At 39.5% G+C, this 19369-nt stretch overlaps 2 non-coding genes and 3 pseudogenes across 2 annotated transcripts; all 5 read right to left on the bottom strand.

Annotated features, from left to right (window-relative positions):
• Positions 1-8420: 8420 nt before the first annotated feature.
• LOC141267963 (5S ribosomal RNA) lies at positions 8421-8540 on the bottom strand (annotated as a pseudogene).
• A 621-nt stretch (positions 8541-9161) lies between these two features.
• Positions 9162-9280, bottom strand: LOC141267016 (5S ribosomal RNA). The gene has a single exon (XR_012321035.1). It is a non-coding gene; the product is annotated as a 5S ribosomal RNA (ribosomal RNA).
• Positions 9281-10219: 939 nt separating this feature from the next.
• LOC141269385 (5S ribosomal RNA) lies at positions 10220-10339 on the bottom strand (annotated as a pseudogene).
• A 7277-nt stretch (positions 10340-17616) lies between these two features.
• Positions 17617-17735, bottom strand: LOC141266408 (5S ribosomal RNA). Its single transcript, XR_012320446.1, has one exon. It is a non-coding gene; the product is annotated as a 5S ribosomal RNA (ribosomal RNA).
• Positions 17736-18676: 941 nt separating this feature from the next.
• Positions 18677-18796, bottom strand: LOC141269193 (5S ribosomal RNA; annotated as a pseudogene).
• Between the last annotated feature and the right edge of the window lie 573 nt (positions 18797-19369).

Below are 19369 nucleotides of genomic sequence, written 5' to 3'. Positions count from 1 at the left end.
AAATATATATTGCTAAGGAAAAAAATGTTTACATTTTCTGAGTAAACACGACAATTCACTCATTCATTTATTCATTCATTCATTTATTCATACATTCATATATTTATTCATTTTGGTTCAGGAGTATACATTCTTTGATATTATTGGTTTAATAAAGATATAAAAACTTGTTTTTTCAAAATACACTGACACCTATGGGTTGGAAAAGGTAATTACACCTATGACATAAAAATGTTCTATCATATGGAGAACTTGATTGATAATGAATTATTATCTATTATTGTTTATTATTCCAAACATAATTTATTTTAATATTTTGATAATAATTAGATGGATATTACTGATTGCTATGGTACGCTGTGATATTATAGGTTAGGAAAAACTGCCAGATTTGGTATCAGATTAGGGAATGAAGACTTCAATCAAGACATCGCAATTATGAATTCTATCTTAATAAAGACTTTTAATTTTTATAAATCAAAGAGATTCTCAAAAGTTACAAGAAGAAGCAACTGATATCCGGACGTCTCAGAAGGTAACAGGTGTGAATGCTGAGTGTTATAATAGACTGTGTCCATTACATACAATACAATTCACACCACTGATCACCAGGACGGCAGAGGACGATGATCCTATATGTACTGTGTTGTGTTCAAGTTTCATCACGTTCCAGTGGTTTCTTATCACCTGCAACGCTTCAATGAAAGCTGGTGAACAGGTAATACCTGGCAGATGTGTCCTGTATATAAAGGACTGAGTACTGGTTATGGTGCTATATAAAGCAGGAAAGTGTCAAGTTAACCCTTGCTTTACTGACCAAAGACGTCACATCTGTTCCAAAAGTGACACGAGACCAGTGCGGACACATGGAAGATTCCAAAGACGATCCAACGTAAGTCCAGGTGACACTGCACAGATATTAAAGCTACATTTCGTCCATGGACTTTGTTTTCTTATCAACTGACACACATGATCTTTCTAATAAAGAGTACAGTTTATGGACTGAACAATAATGAACACAATTATGGACTGTACAATATCTACATGCTGTAATTTATTTCAAAGGAGTTTTCATCTAAAGACTGTGTTATAAAAGAACCAAGAAGAAGATGAGACGACGACCCGATGACATCAGATGATAACGATTGAACCCGCGATTGCTTCAATTTAGATATAGGGAAGTTTAATTATACATATTAAATGAATATTAGTCACGGCTTACCATAACATGAATTCACATCATTATATAACAATAATCCGATATTGATACTATAATTACTATTATTATTATTATGGAAATTTAATGATATTGCCAAGGAAGAAGGAAAGAAAAAATGATTGATGAATGTATCTTCTTTTGAGATTTTTCAGTTAAAGTCCTTTTATTCTCAAAAAAGGGGGAAATGTTAAATGGTTAATTATGGAAATTCATTTGGAATGTTAATCGATAATCATTTTTCTGAGTTCTATGCCTCAGCCATCGTGTCTAGTTGACATGCGCTATTTGTGTGTGTATTTTTGGTTCACTACCATATGTAGAACAGGTGTCCATGCGACTGGCTATAAAAGCCCATGGTACAGAAAGGGGGGGCTCTATTGCTCTGCCCACCCCACAAGACACAGAATCTTCATGCTGAGAAGCAGATGACATGTAGGCCTGGACACATGCTGGACAAAGACATAATTTACCAGCCAGGATCCAAGGAAAGATGGGTGAATCTCAACAATTAAGGTAATTATGGACAAATGGACAATTACTTTATAACTAATTATTGTATGTACCTGCTGCAATCTGATTCTTTTTAATGGACAATCCAAGAATAAATAGATACATTTTTTTATAAGAATATCGTGATATTGATACTTTAAGACGTCCTCAGTAGAAAAAAATAATACAGGAAGAGTATTATTTTACAATGGTGAGCCAGCCAGTCCTGTTTTTTTGTTTTTTAAATTAAGTAAGTGAATTTCTTCCGTGAACAAGGGGGGAGTCCTGTCGAGCTGAACAGCTGTTGTTCACGTGTCAGTAAATTCACTAGTTTGTCACGAGAAGCAGAAAGGACCTACAGACTGAGGAAAGACAGGAAGCAGAGGTACTAACAAGGAACAGAATCACACAGGAAAAGAATCAGACGAACTGAAGACAGGACGTGCTGATAAAGAGAAGCCAAGAAATCTTAAGGTAAGCAAAATATGGATATAATTTCTTCTTTTGCTAAACAAAGTAATATTAATTTCAAAGTTAATGTAGGAGATGACAAAGAAGTTTTGTGGCTCAGTTTATACAAAGAATGTGAATTGCAGAATTTACAGTTAACTTCTAAATTGGTAAAAAGAGACAAACAGAAATTGAGAAATATTCTACATTTGGTAGATTTTTTTCATAGTCTTGTGTTAGAGATTTCTAAGCAGGAAAATAGTGTAGAAGTGTCAGACGGTGATACTGATTCTGACTGTAATGTGGAAAATGAACAAGAAGTAAGACACGTGTCTGTAACTGAAGGTGACCTTGGGTCTGACCAAGAGACGGACATACAGAAACCTGACATGGGAGGAGACATGACTGACATACGAGAAACCGACATACTAGGTGATGTGGGAGGAGACGTGAGTGACGTAGGAGGAACGGACGTACAAGAGCCACTAAAAATATCAGAGAATTCTGGAATTACCCAGGCTCAACTCCAAATTAAAATGAGGAAAAATTTGCTGAAATTATACAAAATCATGCCAAAATATGATGTCAAAATCCATGCCTGTAGAAATTCAGAGACATTTGAGAGCTTCTCTGATAAGTTTGATTTATCCAATGAGGAGAGGAATCAATTATTTAAAATATGGATTCCTGTGACATTGTCCAGACGTTTACATTTAATGCCCTGTGAAAATGACTCTCCTAATGGATGGGAAAATGATTCGGACAGATTAAGATATTTGATTTATTGTGTCACAAAGGATTTTCCCAACATAGAAGATCTGCAGAAACTAAGGATTGGTAGGAATGAATGTACATATACATTCATGTCCATATTTGAACGGTTGTACAAAGCTCTCATCAAAAATGGAAAAGTACAACATATGATAACAACTTTTGTACAAAAATTCAAATTCCTAAATTCAGTTTCCCAAGTTATGGCATCACAAAAAAATTCATTATTTGAATGTGCGCAGATGCTGGATTTTGTTAGAAAACATGAGAATCGTGAAAAGAAAATAAATCAAGCTAAATTTATAAAACCAGGAAAGGTAAAATCTTACCAAAAGCCAATATCAAACTCTCCTAGACTGAGTCATCCCCATAGTGAACTCTATCAAATACGCAGAAGATTTCATATATGTTATAAGCCATATCAGCCAGTGCAAAGATCCATCTCTCCACAGAATGAGTTAATTCTCAGTCAGAACTGTGATTCTCTAAAAAGGAAAATGGCTGAAACTGATGGACAGAGACAGGTGAGACGACCAACTCACAGTGACGTCATGGAATGTGGACAGAAGAACAGGCAGTTCTCTGAGGTTTTGAAGGATAGAAAAATGTCTTTCCTAAATAGGGCGTTCCTGGAGATATTTGAGAGAGACAGAAGATTTGGTTTAGGGAGTGGCTAAGGAAAAACTGTAATTATAATGTTGTATCAAAATGTAATACAATGTCTCAATATTTATTTATAATCTTATACAGTAAAATTGTAGTTACATAGTTTCTAATAGTTCATATATACATATATATATATATATATATATATATATATACACTTGTCTAAGTAGAGATTGCGTATAACTGTATTTATATATACGTTTATAAAATATATATATATATATATTAATTAATAAATTAGAACTTCATATATATAAATTTAAGTAGCAATATTTTGAATTACATTAGAACCAACCAATATATGTATAAGATATTTAAATAATTCTGTTTCTGTATTAATTTGATATTTAATTTTATTTTCTTATATTTCCTTAGAGTTTTCATTCCAAAGCAGAATTTGATCAAAGACATCTAAAAATGGATTTATTTCTTTATTCACACAGGAAGTGAAAAAATTGCATGATTTTATGTGTATAACATTTTAAAATAATAACAATATATCTAGTTGAACTATAATATATATGTAATACTTATTAATTCTTTTGTGTTGCTAATATTTTCTGTGCATGAAGTGTGCGTGCAAATTAAAGTAGCTTTACAGCATGACGTGTGACATCTGCGTCCTTTGAACTTTGAGCTAATAGTATAGGATCCCATTCATTCTATTTTCAACTGATGTAACTTAAGACCGGGCAGCCAGTGAAAAAAGAATCTAAGACAAGAGTTTTTTCAAGTGTCTGAAATTCCAGTGACTTACTCTCATATTATATAATATGTACTTGGGGAATATTCAAAGAAATATAAAGATATTCAATTGATATGGCAATGCGCATTAATAAATTGGGATACAACAATTTTGGGTTAAATATATATATATATATATATATATATATATATATAAAATTTCATATGTGGAATGTTTGAGTTGAACAGATCTGTGAATGTCAGAGTGAAGGTGACAGATGAGTAAATCAGCAGCTGCTAAGTGTGATTGATGTGACAGAGGCCTCGTATGTTTGTATGTTTGAAAAAAAAAATGTTTCTTTATGTGAAGGTACAAAAATATATTTAATTCTGAGGAAATTATAATACATAATTAGGTATTACTGTATCTACATATATATTTCTATATTTCTTTAATAATTATTATTTCTTGATTTAACTAATAGTGGATAAGGGCAACCACACATCAAAATGGTTTACAAAGCAAATTTATATTTAGAATAATTTTCCACATGATAATATTCTTGAATAACTATAATATTATTTTTAATGGTTACCTAAATAGGTACACACCTCTCTTTAGTCAAATCTATGCTACTCATCGATATGAAATTTATGCACAATATTTCTAGAAGAATAATTATTTTTAATTTGGTTCTGATATATACATAAATTTTATAAAATAATATTTTTGGTATTAAGGGGGAAAATATGTTTTTGATCCTGATTACATAATCAATTTTGATCAATACTTATTTTCCATACATTTTAATAAAGAAGAAATAATAATAAGGTACTATGGTATAATTAAGAAGGGTATTACATGCAAAGTTGCATAATTTAATATTTTTTGGTGGTACAAGGTTAGGACAAATATGAAATCATCCAGATAATGGAGATATAAGGGTATTTTTTATGGAGAATATAATTACTCTGCATTTGTCATTAAAATTTAAAGGCCTTATTTTTATTTTTATTCTTATTTTTACTCTTAATTTTATTTTTCATTTTTAAAATTTTATTCTTACTTTATACTTCTTATTTTTCTATTTTTTCATTTTTTAATTCTCATTTGATTTTATTTGAGTTCAATATCTCAATTGAGAAAACACATTAATATTTAATAAAGTAATGTCTAATACAAGAGTATTGCTTAATTAAATATATATTGCTAAGGAAAAAAATGTTTACATTTTCTGAGTAAACACAACAATTCATTCATTCATTTATTCATTCATTCATTCATTCATACATTCATATATTTATTCATTTTGGTTCAGGAGTATACATTCTTTGATATTATTGGTTTAATAAAGATATAAAAACTTGTTTTTTCAAAATACACTGACACCTATGGGTTGGAAAAGGTAATTACACCTATGACATAAAAATGTTCTATCATATGGAGAACTTGATTGATAATGAATTATTATCTATTATTGTTTATTATTCCAAACATAATTTATTTTAATATTTTGATAATAATTAGATGGATATTACTGATTGCTATGGTACGCTGTGATATTATAGGTTAGGAAAAACTGCCAGATTTGTATCAGATTAGGGAATGAAGACTTCAATCAAGACATCGCAATTATGAATTCTATCTTAATAAAGACTTTTAATTTTTATAAATCAAAGAGATTCTCAAAAGTTACAAGAAGAAGCAACTGATATCTGGACGTCTCAGAAGGTAACAGGTGTGAATGCTGAGTGTTATAATAGACTGTGTCCATTACATACAATTCACACCACTGATCACCAGGACGGCAGAGGACGATGATCCTATATGTACTGTGTTGTGTTTAAGTTTCATCACGTTCCAGTGGTTTCTTATCACCTGCAACGCTTCAATGAAAGCTGGTGAACAGGTAATACCTGGCATATGTGTCCTGTATATAAAGGACTGAGTACTAGTTATGGTGCTATATAAAGCAGGAAAGTGTCAAGTTAACCCTTGCTTTACTGACCAAAGACGTCACATCTGTTCCAAAAGTGACACGAGACCAGTGCGGACACACGGAAGATTCCAAAGACGATCCAACGTAAGTCCAGGTGACACTGCACAGATATTAAAGCTACATTTGATCCATGGACTTTGTTTTCTTATCAACTGACACACATGATCTTTCTAATAAAGAGTACAGTTTATGGACTGAACAATAATGAACACAATTATGGACTGTACAATATCTACATGCTGTAATTTATTTCAAAGGAGTTTTCACCTAAAGACTGTGTTATAAAAGAACCAAGAAGAAGACGAGACGACGACCCGATGACATCAGATGATGACGATTGAACCCGCGATTGCTTCAATTTAGATATAGGGAAGTATAATTATACATATTAAATGAATATTAGTCACGGCTTACCATAACATGAATTCACATCATTATATAACAATAATCCGATATTGATACTATTATTACTATTACTATTATTATTATGGAAATTTAATGATATTGCCAAGGAAGAAGGAAAGAAAAAATGATTGATGAATGTATCTTCTTTTGAGATTTTTCAGTTAAAGTCCTTTTATTCTCAAAAAAGGGGGAAATGTTAAATGGTTAATTACGGAAATTCATTTGGAATGTTAATCGATAATCATTTTTCTGAGTTCTATGCCTCAGCCATCGTGTCTAGTTGACATGCGCTATTTGTGTGTGTATTTTTGGTTCACTACCATATGTAGAACAGGTGTGCCATACGACTGGCTATAAAAGCCCATGGTACAGAAAGGGGGGCTCTCTTGCTCTGCCCACCCCACAAGACACAGAATCTTCATGCTGAGAAGCAGATGACATGTAGGCCTGGACACATGCTGGACAAAGACATGATTTACCAGCCAGGATCCAAGGAAAGATGGGTGAATCTCAACAAGCTAATTATGGACAAATGGACAATTACTTTATAACTAATTATTGTATGTACCTGCTGCAATCTGATTCTTTTTAATGGACAATCCAAGAATAAATAGATACATTTTTTATAAGAATATCTTGATATTGATACTTTGAGAAGTCCTCAGTAGAAAAAAATAATACAGAAAGAGTATTCTTTTACAGTCTCCCATCCAAGAACTAACCAGGCCTGACCCTGCTTAGCTTTTGAGATCAGATGAGATCGAGCGTGTTCAGGGTCGTGTGGACGTAGACAGAGACAAGCCTCTCACTTGCTGCTTTTCTACTTTGACGTCTGGCTGCCGGCTGCCCTTTCCAGTGCTCAGCAAGACCAGGTCCTTTTGTGCTTTCCCTTCTCTTCAATTTTTTGGCTCGCTTCCTTAAAAGGTCTTGTAGACACAACGCCCCACTCAGAGCCGCTGAGCTCACTGATCGGCTGCAGCGCTGTCGACGGAACGTCAGCTTCACGACCAATGCCACAGGCCGGGAGCAGAGGCGGGACTCACCGGTAGACCCGGGTAGGGTGATTAGAGCGCGGTTAGTTGCTTTCTAATAGCCTGCAGCCGGGGATTAACTTTTAATGAAAGGGAACAATCCCTTTGACTGTCTGAAGCGCGCCACACCTAGGAAGCGCACTCTCACATACAAGCCAGCATGCACACGTGCTCGCATGTGACAACACCCCCTATCTGCCCCTAAAACCTCTCCGTCACCATGCGTCAAACTCTCCTGCCTGTTTTATGATTTCAGGGCCCTATCAGGAATCACCCACCCCCCCTCCCCAATTCCTTCCGCACCTTCCTTGCCTTCCTTGCACTGAGGTTAGCTCTTTGGCAGCCATCTGGCTTGGTTACACAAGCTTCTTTACAGAGATACATGTTACTTCTGCTGGCCCTCGCTAGGCGGCCGGCATCCAAAACCTTCCCTGGGCACCTGCTGAAAGCCTGGCCCCTTCACGGCCCCGGGTGCTTTTAACGCCATCTTTTCCACACGGCGAGCTGCGGAGTCAATAAGCACTCCTAGCCGTGACAAGGAGCTCGGTGTCAGGCCTGCGTGAAGGCGGCGGGGTAGCGTACTTAGCTGCCAACTGGCTCAGAGGCTTTGGGGCTTCCATCATCTAAGTTACTTAAGGTCGGTGTCCGGCAAGGCGCCGTTCCATGCTAGCCAAGCTGTGCAGTAGGGCAAAACGTTATCAAAATGGTCTACAGCACCCGGTGTTCCCAGGAGGTCTCCCATCCAAGTACTGTCTGAGCCCAGCCCTGCTTTGCTTCCGAGATCAGATGAGATTGGGCGTATCCAAGGTGGTATGGCCAGTAGACGCTGCTCGATCCATCGCCCGGCCAGCCTTTCTCAGGATCGCTTGGTGGCGAGCAATCTGGCCGTGACGGGGCGGGCTCCGAAGGGTCCATGCAAAGACTGTGATATTCCTACAGGTGTGGTTTGTTTAGCAGTGATTCACCCGCCGCATCAGGTGTCTTCAAAAATGTCTCGGCGCAGAGTCTCCTGCAGGCTAAACCCTTCATCGCGGTAATGTGACAGAAAGAGCAAGCTGGACCCGTAACTTGGGGGCGGAGCGAGACGTCCAGGGGTGAATGAAGGAAGAGGGTGAGATGGTTGCCAGTGACTTTGAGCTGCTCTTCAGGGTTGAGGGTCATGTTGCCTGCAAAGGTCTTCTGCTTGGGGTTACCTGTGGTTGCCTCCAGCCACGCGGGAGAAGCTGGTCCTGGTGAAAAGGCGCCTAGTATTAAAAGTAAAGAAGCAACAGTGCTGGAGGCCCACGGTGATCAGAAGGATGCTGGTATTTTGCAGAGATGAAATAGCGCAAGAGAGAAAGCAAATGAAAAAAAGAAAAGAGAATGAATGTGTGCACTTGTGAAAGGGAATGGAAAAAAGGCATAGAAGATAGTGCCCCCTGCTGGTGGAAGGAAGGAAAAAGCAAAAGCCTACAGCAACTGGTATTCCCAGGTGGTCTCCCATCCAAATACTAACCAGGCCCAACCCTGCTTAGCTTCCAAGATCAGACAAGATCGGGCGTGTCCAGGGTGGTGTGGCCGTAGGCATAGACAAGCCTCTCACTTGCTGCTTTTCTACTTTGACGTCTGGCTGCCGGCTGCCCTTTCCAGTGCTCAGCAAGACCAGGTACTTTTGTTCTTTCCCTTCTCTTCAAATTTTGCTGGCTTCCTTAAAAGGTCTTGTAGACACAACGCGCCACTTAGAGCCGCTGAGCTCACTGATCGGCTGCAGCGCTGTCGACAGAACGTCAGCTTCACGGCCAATGCCACAGGCCGGGAGCAGAGGCGAGACTCATCGGTAGACCCGGGTAGGGTGAGTAGAGCGCGGTTAGTTTCTTTCTAATAGCCTGCAGCCGGGGATTAACTTTTAATGAAAGGGAACAATCCCTTTGACTGTCTGCAGCACGCCACACCTAGGAAGCGCACTCTCACACACAAGCCAGCATGCACACGTGCTCGCACGTGACAACACCCCCTATCTGCCCCTACAACCTCTCCGTCACCATGCGTCAGACTCTCCTGCCTGTTTTATGATTTCAGGGCCCTAGCAGGAATCACCCCCCCCTCCCCAATTCCTTCCGCACCTTCCTTGCCTTCCTTGCACTGAGGTTAGCTCTTTGTCAGCCGTCTGGCTTGGTTACACAAGCTTCTTTGCAGAGAAACATGTTACTTCTGCTGGCCCTCGCTAGTCGGCCGGCATCCAAAACCTTCCCTGGGCACCTGCTGAAAGCTTGGCCCCTTCACGGCCCCGAGTGCTTTTAACACCATCATTTCCACATGGCGAGCTGCGGAGTCAATAAGCACTCCTAGCCATGGCAAGGAGCTCGGTGTCAGGCCTGCGTGAAGACGGCGGGGTAGCGTACTTAGCTGCCAACTGGCTCAGAGGCCTTGGGGCTTCCATCATCTAAGTTACTTAAGGTCGGTGTCCGGCAAGGCGCCATTCCATGCTAGCCGAGCTGGGCAGTAGGGCAAAACGTCATCAAAATGGTCTACTGCACCTTGTGTTCCCAGGAGGTCTCCCATCCAAGTACTGTCCGAGCCCAACCGTGCTTTGCTTCCAAGATCAGACAAGATCGGGGGTATCCAAGGTGGTATGGCCAGTAGACGCTGCTCGATCCATCGCCCGGCCAGCCTTTCTCAGGATCGCTTGGTGGCGAGCAATCTGGCCGTGACGGGGCGGGCTCCGAAGGGTCCATGCAAAGGCTGTGCCGTCCCTACAGGTGTGGTTTGTTTAGCAGTGATTCACCCGCCGCATCAGGTGTCTTCAAAAATGTCTCGGCGCAGGGTTTCTTGCAGGCTAAATCCTTCATCGCGGTAATGTGACAGAAAGAGCAAGCTGGACCCGTAACGTGGGGGCGGAGCGAGACGTCTCCGGGGTGAATGAAGGAAGAGGGTGAGATGGTTGCCAGTGACTTTGAGCTGCTCTTCAGGGGGGAGGGTCGTGTTGACTGCAAAGGTCTTCTGCTTGGGGTTACCGGTGGTTGCCTCCAGCCACGCGGGAGACGCTGGTCCTGGTGAAAAGGAGCCTAGTATTAAAAGTAAAGAAGCAACAATGCTGGAGGCCCACGGTGATCAGAAGGATGCTGGTATTTTGCAGAGATGAAATAACGCAAGAGAGAAAGCAAATGAAAAAAAGAAAAGAGAATGAATGTGTGCACTTGTGAAAGGGAATGGAAAAAAGGCATAGAAGAGAGTGCCCCCTGCTGGTGGAAGGAAGGAAAAAGCAAAAGCCTTCAGCACCTGGCATTCCCAGGCGGTCTCTGTTAAATGGTTAGTTATGGAAATTCATTTGGAATGTTAATCGATAATCATTTTTCTGAGTTCTATGCCTCAGCCATCGTGTCTAGTTGACATGCGCTATTTGTGTGTGTATTTTTGGTTCACTACCATATGTAGAACAGGTGTCCATACGACTGGCTATAAAAGCCCATGGTACAGAAAGTGGGGGCTCTCTTGATCTGCCCACCCCACAAGACACAGGATCTTCATGCTGAGAAGCAGATGACATGTAGGCCTGGACACATGCTGGACAAAGACATGATTTACCAGCCAGGATCCAAGGAAAGATGGGTGAATCTCAACAATTAAGGTAATTATGGACAAATGGACAATTACTTTATAACTAATTATTGTATGACCTGCTGCAATCTGATTCTTTTTAATGGACAATCCAAGAATAAATAGATACATTTTTTTATAAGAATATCGTGATATTGATACTTTGAGAAGTCCTCAGTAGAAAAAAATAATACAGGAAGAGTATTATTTTACAATGGTGAGCCAGCCAGTCCTGTTTTTTTGTTTTTTAAATTAAGTAAGTGAATTTCTTCCGTGAACAAGGGGGAATCCTGACGAGCTGAACAGCTGTTGTTCACGTGTCAGTAAATTCACTAGTTTGTCACGAGAAGCAGAAAGGACCTACAGACTGAGGAAAGACAGGAAGCAGAGGTACTAACAAGGAACAGAATCACACAGAAAAGAATCAGACTAACTGAAGACAGGACGTGCTGATAAAGAGAAGCCAAGGAATCTTAAGGTAAGCAAAATATGGATATAATTTCTTCTTTTGCTAAACAAAGTAATATTAATTTCAAAGTTAATGTACGAGATGACATAGAAGTTTTGTGGCTCAGTTTATACAAAGAATGTGAACTGCAGAATTTACAGTTAACTTCTAAATTGTTAAATAGAGACAAACAGAAATTGAGAAATATTCTACATTTGGTAGATTTTTTTCATAGTCTTGTGTTAGAGATTTCTAAGCAGGAAAATAGTGTAGAAGTGTCAGACAGTGATACTGATTCTGACTGTAATGTGGAAAATGAACAAGAAGTAAGACACGTGTCTGTAACTGAAGGTGACCTTGGGTCTGACCAAGAGACGGACATACAGAAACCTGACATGGGAGGAGACATGACTGACATACGAGAAACCGACATGCTAGGTGATGTGGGAGGAGACGTGAGTGACGTAGGAGGAACGGACGTACAAGAGCCACTAAAAATATCAGAGAATTCTGGAATTACCCAGGCTCAACTCCAAATTAAAATGAGGAAAAATTTGCTGAAATTATACAAAATCATGCCAAAATATGATGTCAAAATCCATGCCTGTAGAAATTCAGAGACATTTGATGAATTCTCTGATAAGTTTGATTTATCCAATGAGGAGAGGAATCAATTATTTAAAATATGGATTCCTGTGACATTGTCCAGACGTTTACATTTAATGCCCTGTGAAAATGACTCTCCTAATGGATGGGAAAATGATTCGGACAGATTAAGATATTTGATTTATTGTGTCACAAAGGATTTTCCCAACATAGAAGATCTGCAGAAACTAAGGATTGGTAGGAAGGAATGTACATATACATTCATGTCCATATTTGAACGGTTGTACAAAGCTCTCATCAAAATGGAAAAGTACAACATATGATAACAACTTTTGTACAAAAATTCAAATTCCTAAATTCAGTTTCCCAAGTTATGGCATCACAAAAAAATTCATTATTTGAATGTGCGCAGATGCTGGATTCTGTAAGAAAACATGAGAATCGTGAAAAGAAAATAAATCAAGCTAAATTTATAAAACCAGGAAAGGTAAAATCTTACCAAAAACCAATATCAAACTCTCCTAGACTGAGTCATCCCCATAGTGAACTCTATCAAATACGCAGAAGATTTCATATATGTTATAATCCATATCAGCCAGTGCAAAGATCCATCTCTCCACAGAATGAGTTAATTCTCAGTCAGAACTTTGATTCTCTAAAAAGGAAAATGGCTGAAACTGATGGACAGAGACAGGTGAGACGACCAACTCACAGTGACGTCATGGAATGTGGACAGAAGAACAGGCAGTTCTCTGAGGTTTTGAAGGATAGAAAAATGTCTTTCCTAAATAGGGAGTTCCTGGAGATATTTGAGAGAGACAGAAGATTTGGTTTAGGGAGTGGCTAAGGAAAAACTGTAATTATAATGTTGTATCAAAATGTAATACAATGTCTCAATATTTATTTATAATCTTATACAGTAAATTGTAGTTACATAGTTTCTAATAGTTCATATATATATATATATATATATATATATACACTTGTCTAAGTAGAGATTGCGCATAATTGTATTTAAATATACGTTTATAAAATATATATATATATTAATTAATAAATTAGAACTTCATATATATAAATTTAAGTAGCAATATTTTGAATTACATTAGAACCAACCAATATATGTATAAGATATTTAAATAATTCTGTTTCTGTATGAATTTGATATTTAATTTTATTTTCTTATATTTCCTTACAGTTTTCATTCCAAAGCAGGATTTGATCAGAGAACTCTAAAATGGATTTATTTCTTTATTCACACAGGAAGTGAAAAAATTGCATGATTTTATGTGTATAACATTTTAAAATAATAACAATATATCTAGTTGAACTATAATATATATGTAATACTTATTAATTCTTTTGTGTTGCTAATATTTTCTGTGCATGAAGTGTTCGTGCAAATTAAAGTAGCTTTACAGCATGACGTGTGACAGCTGCGGCCTTTGAACTTTGAGCTAATAGTATAGGATCCCATTCATTATATTTTCAACTGATGTAACTTAAGACCGGGCAGCCAGTGAAAAAAGAATCTAAGACAAGAGTTTTTTCAAGTGTCTGAAATTCCAGTGACTTACTCTCATATTATATAATATGTACTTGGGGAATATTCAAAGAAATATAAAGATATTCAATTGATATGGCAATGCGCATTAATAAATTGGGATACAACAATTTTGGGTTAAATATATATATATCTAAAACTTCATATGTGGAATGTTTGAGTTGAACAGATCTGTGAATGTCAGAGTGAAGGTGACAGATGAGTAAATCAGCAGCTGCTAAGTGTGATTGATGTGACAAAGGCCTCGTATGTTTGTATGTTTGAAAAAAAAAATGTTTCTTTATGTGAAGGTACAAAAATATATTTAATTCTGAGGAAATTATAATACATAATTAGGTATTACAGTGCCTACAAGTAGTATTCAACCCCCTGCAGATTTAGGTGGTTGACACATGCGGAATTAACTTGGCATTGTGACATTTGTACTGTAGATCAGCCTGGAAGTGGGAAATGCACTGCAGCAACTTTTTTTTCGTTTTTTTAAAACGTTAAAAGTTAATTCAGAGTGTCATTTATTATTCAACCCCTCAAACCACAAGAATTCTGTTTGGTCCCCCTAAAGTATTAAGAAGTAGTTCAGGCACCAAGAATAATGAGCTTCACATGTGTGGATTAAAGATCTCTTTTGCCAGCCTTTTCTGACTATTTAAGACCCTCCCCAAACTTGTGAACAGCACTCAGACATGGTCAACATGGGAAAGACAAAAGAGCATTCCAAGGCCATCAGAGACAAGATCGTGGAGGGTCACAAGGCTGGCAAGGGGTACAAAACCCTTTCCAAGGAGTTGGGCCTACCTGTCTCCACTGTTGGGAGCATCATCCATAAGTGGAAGGCTTATGGAACTACTGTTAGCCTTCCACGGCCTGGACAGCCTTTGAAAGTGTCCTCCCATGCCGAGGCCAGGCTTGTCCGAAGAGTCAAGGCTAACCCAAGGACAACAAGGAAGGAGCTCCGGGAATATCTCATGGCAGTGGGGACATTGGTTTCAGTCAATACCATAAGTAACGTACTCCACCGCAATGGTCTCCGTTCCAGACGAGCCCGTAAGGTACCTTTACTTTCAAAGCGTCATGTCAAGTCTCGTCTACAGTTTGCTCATGATCACTTGGAGGACTCTGAGACAGACTGGTTCAAGGTTCTATGGTCTGATGAGATCAAGATCGAGATCTTTGGTGCCAACCACACACGTGACGTTTGGAGACTGGATGGCACTGCATACGACCCCAAGAATACCATCCCTACAGTCAAGCATGGTGGTGGCAGCATCATGCTGTGGGGCTGTTTCTCTGCCAAGGGGCCTGGCCATCTGGTCCGCATCCATGGGAAGATGGATAGCACGGCCTACCTGGAGATTTTGGCCAAGAACCTCCGCTCCTCCATCAAGGATCTTAAGATGGGTCGTAATTTCATCTTCCAACAAGACAACGACCCAAAGCACACAGCCAAGAAAACCAAGGCCTGGTTCAAGAGGGAAAAAGTCAAGGTGTTGGAGTGGCCTAGTCAGTCTCCTGACCTTAACCCAATTGAAAACTTGTGGAAGGAGCTCAAGAATAAAGTCCACATGAGACACCCAAAGAACCTAGATAACTTGGAGAAGATCTGCATGGTGGAGTGGGCCAAGATAACTCCACAGACCTGTGCCGGCCTGATCAGGTCTTATAAAAGACGATTATTAGCTGTAATTGCAAACAAGGGTTATTCCACAAAAAATTAAACATAGGGGTTGAATAATAATTAACCCACACTTTTATGTTTAAAATTTAATAAAATTCAACTGAGCAACATAACTTTTTGGTTTGTAAGATTTATGCTTCTTTTCATAAAACCTACTCTCGTTTGCAGTTTGAAGGCTCTAACTTATTTGCATCTTATCAAACCAGCTAAATCTGCAGTGGGTTGAATACTACTTGTAGGCACTGTATCTACATATATATATTTATATATTTCTTTAATAATTATTATTTCTTGATTTAACTAATAGTGGATAAGGGCAACCACACATCAAAATGGTTTACAAAGCAAATTTATATTTAGAATAATTTTCCACATGATAATATTCTTGAATAACTATAATATTATTTTTAATGGTTACCTAAATAGGTACACACCTCTCTTTAGTCAAATCTATGCTACTCATCGATATGAAATTTATGCACAATATTTCTAGAAGAATAATTATTTTTAATTTGGTTCTGATATATACATGAATTTTATAAAATAATATTTTTGGTATTAAGGGGGAAAATGTGTTTTTGATCCTGATTACATAATCACTTTTGATCAATACTTATTTTCCACACATTTTAATAAAGAAGAAATAATAATAAGGTACTATGGTATAATTAAGAAGGGTATTACATGCAAAGTTGCATAATTTAATATTTTTTGGTGGTACAAGGTTATGACAAATATGAAATCATCCAGATAATGGAGATATAAGGGTATTTTTTATGGAGAATATAATTACTCAGCATTTGTCATTAAAATTTAAAGGCCTTATTTTTATTTTTATTCTTATTTTTACTCTTAATTTTATTTTTCATTTTTAAAATTTTATTCTTACTTTATACTTCTTATTTTTCTATTTTTTCATTTTTTAATTCTCATTTGATTTTATTTCAGTTCAATATCTCAATTGAGAAAACACATTAATATTTAATAAAGTAATGTCTAATACAAGAGTATTGCTTCATTAAATATATATTGCTAAGGAAAAAAATGTTTACATTTTCTGAGTAAACACAACAATTCATTCATTCATTCATACATTCATATATTTATTCATTTTGGTTCAGGAGTATACATTCTTTGATATTATTGGTTTAATAAAGATATAAAAACTTGTTTTTTCAAAATACACTGACACCTATGGGTTGGAAAAGGTAATTACACCTATGACATAAAAATGTTCTATCATATGGAGAACTTGATTGATAATGAATTATTATCTATTATTGTTTATTATTCCAAACATAATTTATTTTAATATTTTGATAATAATTAGATGGATATTACTGATTGCTATGGTACGCTGTGATATTATCAGATGAGATGGGGCATATCCAAGGTGGTAAGGCCAGTAGAAGCTGCTCGATCCATCGCCCGGCCAGCCTTTCTCAGGATCGCTTGGTGGCGAGCAATCTGGCCGTGACGGGGCGGGCTCCGAAAAGTCCATGCAAAGTCTGTGCCGTCCCTACAGGTGTGGTTTGTTTAGCATTGATTCACCCGTCGCATCAGGTGTCTTCAAAAATGGCTCGGCGCAGGGTCTCCTGCAGGCTAAACCCTTCATCGCGGTAATGTGACAGAAAGAGCAAGCTGGACCCGTAACTTGGGGGCGGAGCGAGACTTCCAGGGGTGAATGAATGAAGAGGGTGAGATGGTTGCCAGTGACTTTGAGCTGCTCTTCAGGGGGGAGGGTCGTGTTGCCTTCAAATGTCTTCTGCTTGGGGTTACCGGTGGTTGCCTCCAGCCACGCGGGAGATGCTGGTCCTGGTGAAAAGGAGCCTAGTATTAAAAGTAAAGAAGCAACAATGCTGGAGGCCCACGGTGATCAGAAGGATGCTGGTATTTTGCAGAGATGAAATAGCGCAAGAGAGAAAGCAAATGAAAAAAAGAAAAGAGAATGAATGTGTGCACTTGTGAAAGGGAATAGAAAAAAGGCATAGAAGAGAGTGCCACCTGCAGGTGGAAGGAAGGAATAAGCAGAAGCCTACAGCACCTGGTATTCCCAGGCGGTCTCCCATCAAAGTACTAACCGGGCCCAACCCTGCTTGGCTTCCAAGATCAGACGAGATTGGGTATGTTCAGGGTGGTGTGGACGTAGGCAGAGACAAGCCTCTCACTTGCTGCTTTTCTACTTTGACGTCTGGCTGCCGGCTGCCCTTTCCAGTGCTCAGCAAGACCAGGTCCTTTTGTGCTTTCCCTTCTCTTCAATTTTTTTGCTGGCTTCCTTAAAAGGTCTTGAAGACAGAAGGCCCCACTCAGAGGCGCTGAGCTCACTCATCGGCTGCAGCGCTGTCGACGGAACGTCAGCTTCACGGCCAATGCCACAGGCCGGGAGCAGAGGCGAGACTCACCGGTAGACCCGGGTAGGGTGAGTAGAGCACGGTTAGTTGCTTTCTAATAGCCTGCAGCCGGGGATTAACTTTTAATGAAAGCGAACAATCCCTTTGACTGTCTGCAGCGCGCCACACCTAGGAAGCGCACTCTCACACACAAGCCATCATGCACACGTGCTCGCACGTGACAACACCCCCTATCTGCCCCTACAACCTCTCCGTCACCATGCGTCAGACTCTCCTGCCTGTTTTATGATTTCAGGGCCCTAGCAGGAATCACCCCCCCCTCCCCAATTCCTTCCGCACCTTCCTTGCCTTCCTTGCCCTGAGGTTAGCTCTTTGTCAGCCGTCTGGCTTGGTTACACAAGCTTCTATGCAGACAAACATGTTACTTCTGCTGGCCCTCGCTAGGCGGCCGGCATCCAAAACCTTCCCTGGGCACCTGCTGAAAGCTTGGCCCCTTCACGGCCCCGGGTGCTTTTAACGCCATCATTTCCACACGACGAGCTGCGGAGTCAATAAGCACTCCTAGCCGTGGAAAAGAGCTCGGTGTCAGGCATGCGTGAAGGCAGCGAGGTAGCGTACTTAGCTGCCAACTGGCTCCGAGGCCTTGGGGCTTCCATCATCTAAGTTACTTAAGGTCGGTATCCGGCAAGGCGCCGTTCCATGCTAGCCGAGCTGGGCAGTAGGGCAAAACGTCATCAAAATGGTCTACAACACCCGGTGTTCCCAGGAGGTCTCCCATCCAAGTACTGTCCGAGCCCTGCCTTGCTTTGCTTCCGAGATCAGACAAGATGAGGCGTATCCAAGGTGGTATGGCCAGTAGACGCTGCTTGATCCATCGCCCGGCCAGCCTTTCTCAGGATCGCTTGGTGGTGAGCAATCTGGCCGTGACGGGGCGGGCTCCGAAGGGTCCATGCAATGGCTGTGCCGTCCCTACAGGTGTGGTTTATTTAGCAGTGATTCACCCGCCGAATCAGGTGTCTTCAAAAATGGCTCGGCGCAGGGTCTCCTGCACCCTAAACCCTTCATCGCGGTAATGTGACTGAAAGAGCAAGCTGGACCCGTAACTTGGGGGCTGAGCGAGACGTCCACGGGTGAATGAAGGAAGAGGGTGAGATGGTTGCCAGTGACTTTGAGCTGCTCTTCAGGGGGGAGGGTCGTGTTGCCTGCAAAGGCCTTCTGCTTGGGGTTACCGGTGGTTGCCTCCATCCACCCGGGAGACGCTGGTCCTGGTGAAAAGGAGCCTAGTATTAAAAGAAAAGAAGCAACAATGCTGGAGGCCCACGGTGATCAGAAGGATGCTGGTATTTTGCAGAGATGAAATAGCGCAAGAGAGAAAGCAAATGAAAAAACGAAAAGAGAATGAATGTGTGCACTTGTGAAAGGGAATGGAAAAAA

Source organism: Phyllobates terribilis, unplaced genomic scaffold (assembly GCF_046119375.1).
Source record: "Phyllobates terribilis strain yellow unplaced genomic scaffold, ASM4611937v1 Scaffold_4__5_contigs__length_816908805, whole genome shotgun sequence".
Taxonomy (NCBI): Eukaryota; Metazoa; Chordata; class Amphibia; order Anura; family Dendrobatidae; genus Phyllobates; species Phyllobates terribilis.
Note: the sequence above shows the minus strand (reverse complement) of the source record. Positions and strands in the feature narration are given on the sequence as shown.